The following is a 5835-nucleotide window of genomic DNA, read 5'->3' as shown; positions in this document are numbered from 1 at the left end:
AATCAACACGGCCTGGACCTCCTCACACGGGTAGACCACACGGCCATGTCAATTTGGTAGGCTCGAGCACGGCCTGAAGTAATTGCACACGGGCGTGTCCCTGCCAAGCCCAAGTTGAGTCCAATTCGAAAAGGCTAATTTTGAGGGCTTTTAGGCATTCCAAAGCCTATAAATACATCCTAGAGAAGGAAGAAAAGGGAGAACGGAGAATAGGGTGTAAGGAATTACTCCAAGGAAGCCGATTGATACATCTCAGAAGTCGGATTCATCATCAAGACTGAAGATCTCTCCTCAATTTCCCTTCAGGAGTTTTGGGTTTTCTTTATGTTTTGTATTCTTTATTATTCTGAGATGTTTTCTTATTTAGTTATGAACTAAAACCCCTAAATACCTAAAGGGAATGAAACCTAAGATGAATCTTATTATTATTTTCTGAATCGTATGATAAATATTTAACTTGTTCTTAATTATGTGTTCTTAATTCTTGTTTTGATATCCCAGGATATTGATTCAAGACAAGCTCTTATTTAGAAGAGGAATAGACCCTGTCTAAGAGTACATTTGTCATAATTAAGCGGAGTTGATTGTGCGCCTAGACATAGGGTGACAAGATTTTCCAGATTAGGGTGAAACCTAATAAGGGGATCCATAGATCGAGTTAATGCAACCCTAGAGTGTTAATTAGAGAAAAGTATCGGTTATTCAATCTAGGGATTAGACGTTATTAGTCTTGAATACGGATAATAACATAACTTAGGGATCTCTACGGAACAAGTTGAATGAATAAATCGTCCGATTCGGAGCCAGAATAACAAGTAAAGTCTAGGTGGATTTTTCCTTAGGTATTGTCTTAAGTCAATCAATTTTCCCAAAAGAAATTCTCCTATTCTTTTCTTTGTGAGTTTTTAGTTTAGATAATTAGTTAATTAAAACAAAACCTCTTTATTCTTAGGCTAGATAATAAAAAGATAGTCATTACTAGTACTTTTAGTTCCTTTGGGTTCGACAATCCGGTCTTGCTAAAACTATACTACCGTTCGATAGGTACACTTGCCTACATCACAATAATATTTCGAGAATGAGTAATTATAAATATTTAAAACCTATCACGAAATCACGCGATCAAGTTTTTGGCGCCGTTGCCAAGGAGCTAAGATATTAGGAACGCTCAATTTTTATTACTTTAGCCATTTATTTTTCTTGAAATTTAATTTAATTTAATTTAATTTTTTATTATTATTATTATTATTATTATTTATTAACTTACTTTTTCTTTCTCTTGGCAGGTTTTTATAGTTTATGACTAGAAGAAACCCGTCAAGACCATTACTCTTTGATGAAGAAATCGATCGTATAATTCATAGAAATCAAAGAGAAATAAGGTGAAGCTTATGATACACAGAGAATGACCAAGAAGACGATACTCAACCCCCAATCTGATACGAACCGTCTCGGGAAGAGTCGAGTCGTATGTAGATTGCCCGATCGTCTACGAGAAGTTACTTTAGGATTAGTTGAGTTCTAGGTATGGTCGAGTAGAAAGAGGGGTACGAATGGAATGGTAGGAACGAAAGGGAAGGGTCAAAAATGGTATGAACAAATTGGTCGATTTAGGTTCGATTAGGTAAAGAAGGAAGAATGGGTTTGAACTACTAAAGGGACTTTCAAGAACCAATTACCGAAATGGTATCGACCCGTTGAGTTAGCCTTTTGAGTTCGGTTATAGGTTTGGTAAAGAAACCTCGACCCACTATCTAACAAGATAGGAACCTCGGTATGTTGAACTTATCACTACTCGTAGTGTGGCGTTCAACATCTATGATATGAATCTTTCGACTATCGATGACGATTCACAATCAATCAAGATGGTGAAAACCAAGACAATCAACTACCTCCTGCAATTGCGGCTAATCAAAATCCTGCTCCACGCACTATGTATGATTATGCTAAACCTTCTTTAATAGGAATTGAATCTAGCATAGTTAGACCTGCTGTAGCTGCAAATACTTTTGAATTAAAACCTAACACTATTTAGATGATACAGTAATTTTTTCAGTTTGATGGTTTGTAGGATGAAGATCCCAACGCTCACTTAGCAAACTTTCTGGAATTTTGCAATAAATTTAAAATCAATGGCATTTCTGATGATGCCATTTGTCTTCAGTTATTCCCTTTTTCATTAAGGAACAAAGCTAAACAGTGGTTGAACTCGTTACCACGAGGGTCAATTACTACTTGGGAACAAATGACTGAAAAATTCTTACTAAAACATTTTCTGCCGGCTAAAATGGCTAAATTACGTAATGATATCTCTTCTTTTGTGCAGATGGATTTAGAAACACTCTACGATGCATAGGAGAGATACAAGGACCTTTTGAGAAGGTGCCCTCACCATGGGTTACCTCTTTGGCTACAGGTTCAAACGTTCTATATTGGCCTGAATCCTTCGACTCAACAAATGGTTGACGCAGCTGCTGGCGGAACTATCAATAATAAAACACCTGAAGATGCCTATGAGTTTATAGAGGAGATGTCATTGAATAATGATACGATCCACCTCGGGGTGAGTCGAGTCGTATGCAAGTTTGCTCGATCGTCTACAAGAAAGTATCGTTCGACTCTTTTAAAGAAGATGTTTTTAGGTTAAATAATGTGGAAGCTTTTTTTAAAAAGGGTTTGAAGATGGGTTTGAAATATGAATATTAAAGGTTCGTTTTGAAAAGAAACAAAAGAATGAAAATAGATTGAAGGTAGTTTAATAAATGATGGTTATGGAAGATGGTGAACTTAAAAGCAAGTAAGAACCAATATTAGGAAATATTGACCCAAGTACTTATATGCTTTCAAGGTGAAAATGAAGATGATAGAACCTCGACCCACTACTTAACAAAGTAGGAACCTCGGTATATGGGTGAACGCCACACTATTTGATAGTGATAAGTTCGGGATAGTGAAGAACAGGGTTGACGTAACTAGGCTTCCTAGATAAGCCAACAAAGCCTCAACAAAATATGAGAGAAAGAAATCTCACAAATTCCATGAAAGTTTAACAAAGTTTCATTAAGTGAAAAGTCTAAAAATTGTCTAACCTCTTACAAATGAAATTTAACAATTATTTATAGCCTAAGAACTAAGGCTAGCCAAATGGACAATTGGCAGCCAAATGGACACTTAATTTAGCCTTTAAATGTGTTGAAAATTCCAAAACGTCTTAAGAAAATTCTAGAATGTTTTTCCAGCCTTTGATGCGAGAGCGCCCAACGGTTCAGCTAGTTCGAGTAAAGATCATTTGACGCTACCACAAAGCCCTATCACCCGAGCTCGAGCTAAGGCTTTCAAAGATTCTATTTCAGCTCTTGTAGCTCGAATTTGGGATGAAACTCAGCCCAGCCGCAGCGAGGCAGCTTATATTAACTCTTCCAGTTCACCTCGCAACTTGCTACTAGTTCAGATTCAGCTCATGTCCAGGTCCCCAGCTCAAGTCCAGCTTACGAGTCCGAACCTAGCTCGGATTTAGTTCACGATCTTACCCCCAGCTCATCACTAGCTCATGCACCTATATCTCATTTCAACTCAATTAAGCTCCTTTTTATTTTTCCAGCTTTGCATTTTTAATTAATTAAATAAATTGCACGTACTTTTAGCTCAACAAATATTAAAGTATTTAATTTGTCCAAAAATTAGAACATGAAATTAATGTGTTATGCTACAGCAATTTATAGTGTCTAAATTAGGACGAATTTATTTCTTGTTATTTAGTGCAGCCAAATTTAATGTGTCTTAGTTCCAGTATGTTTTTAATTTGTCCTAGCTTATTACATGATTTAAATGTGTCTTTGAGCTACTGGAATTAATGTGTCTAAGTTGAATTAATGAGCTGAATTAATTTAGGTGCAGGTACATTGTAGGGATGACATTAAAGCTAGATAGCTGCTGTTTACTCTTCTCCAAGAGGCATGATGATTCGGTTATTGAAACAGCCACCTCAACCTACTATTTGTTCTTTTCAAAGTGTCCAATCAGCTCTCTAAAGCAATTTGAATGTTTTCACATTTGCTGAACATTCCTTTCACACCTATAGGCTGTTCGGTTTGGTGTGTTCATACAAGGGAGGCTGCTCACATAAAGGTCTATTGAGGTGCTCCAAGTTGCCTTTAATTAGCTCAACACTTTTCAGCTAACCAAGGCTGTCCAATTAATGAAGTACACCCCGTTGGCCAGATTCAAGCTTGCCCATTCAGCTCATTTCAGCTCCTCCATAATGGTTCAGCTACTAGAAGCTTCAAGAGGCTACCCATTGACGTTTTCCATGGCTGAGAAGTTTCAAGGAATTTTCCTAAATATATTCTGGAATTTTCTAACTTAATTAGGCTGAAAACAAAGGCTATTCAGCTAGCTTAAGTTGGCTATTTGGCTAGCCTTCTAAATGCTATAAATAGCTAGTTCATTTCTTTGTTTAAGAACTTTTGACTCTTTGTTAATGTTATGCTGCCAAAATTGTGAGGCAACTTTTTCTCCATTTCGTTCAAAGATTCGATTGGCTTTCCTAGCGATCTAGCTGTGTCAACCGTTTCCTTTGTCGAACCCGAACCTATCACTACCCGTAGTGTGGCGTTCAAACATACCGAGGTTCCTATCTTGATAGATAGTGGGTCGAGGTTTCCTTTACCAAACCTAAATCGAACTCAAAGGGCCTATAAAAAATAGGTCGATACCATATCGGTATTGGTTCTTGTTTGCACTTTTTGTTCAATCCATATTTCCTTTAAACCCATTTCTTCTTTACCAAATAGAACCTAAACTGACCAATTCGATCATATCCCTTCGTTCATACCATTTCATTCCTACCATTTCGTTCGTACCCCTCTTTCTACTTCGGCCATTCCTTCAACTCAACTAAACCTAACGTAACTTCTTGTTGACGATCGGGCAATCACTAATACGATCGACTCACCCGAGGCGGATCGTATCATCTGGTATCAGAGCTACTAAAACAAGAAGTTTGTGCCATGAAATCATCCCCGAGCTAGTCCAAGTGTACGCAAGTAAGTAGGATCCGAAAAAAAGAGTATAGAAAAAAAATTTCGTATACCGAAGTTTTCTCATTTTGATTAATTTGTTGCTGTTACTATAAAAACAAAAATCTATGCAGTTGAAGAAACAAAAATCGCATACAGAAGTGTTCCTATTGTATTTAGTTTGCTGATATAGTACAAAAAAATTATACAAGTTTAAAAAAAAATTCGAAAAAAAATCCGAAAAAAATTTGAAGTGAAAACTTGTTCTATTGTAATTTAGTCCCGATCCATCTTTTATTCTACTATCCCTAATCATATACATGCCACACTTTTAACCCAATTCCCTACTCTTTCAGCCTACCCTAAACCGAGTACATCAATCACTTGTTACCCCTTTTGAACCGACCTCCTAGACCAAGGACTAAGCCTTAACGAATCTACTTACGAAATCACGAGAAAAGGTTAAGAGAGGTAAAAGGCACAAGAGTTGTAAGTGCAAAAGAGTGGAGGTAAAAGCCTAATCTCGAGTATAAACACGAGTGTGAGAGAAACATCTTCTTTTCCTTTTCGAGAGATTGTGAGGTTTTGTGGTGAGGTTTACTTTAACAAAGTTTTAATGTCACAAGAGTCAGATCACAACATGGAAGATCGTTTGGCAAGACAACCCGTTCGCAACATCCCCGACTTAAACATGCAAGCCTTATTACGAGAAATGGAGCGACTTCTAGATCGAAGGTTCAATCCCATCGAAGATAGTTTGTTCCAAGTTGAAACGAATGGCCAACGTGAAAGAACACCTGAGGGGGTTAGACCAAGA

The 5835-nt window shown here is 37.2% G+C and overlaps 1 non-coding gene across 1 annotated transcript; it reads right to left on the bottom strand.

Annotated features, from left to right (window-relative positions):
- Window positions 1-2293: 2293 nt before the first annotated feature.
- LOC128280323 (small nucleolar RNA R71) lies at window positions 2294-2400 on the bottom strand. Its single transcript, XR_008270503.1, has one exon. It is a non-coding gene; the product is annotated as a small nucleolar RNA R71 (small nucleolar RNA).
- Window positions 2401-5835: the final 3435 nt, after the last annotated feature.

Source organism: Gossypium arboreum, chromosome 8 (assembly GCF_025698485.1).
Source record: "Gossypium arboreum isolate Shixiya-1 chromosome 8, ASM2569848v2, whole genome shotgun sequence".
NCBI lineage: Eukaryota > Viridiplantae > Streptophyta > Magnoliopsida > Malvales > Malvaceae > Gossypium > Gossypium arboreum.
This window is presented reverse-complemented; position numbering and strand designations above follow the sequence as displayed.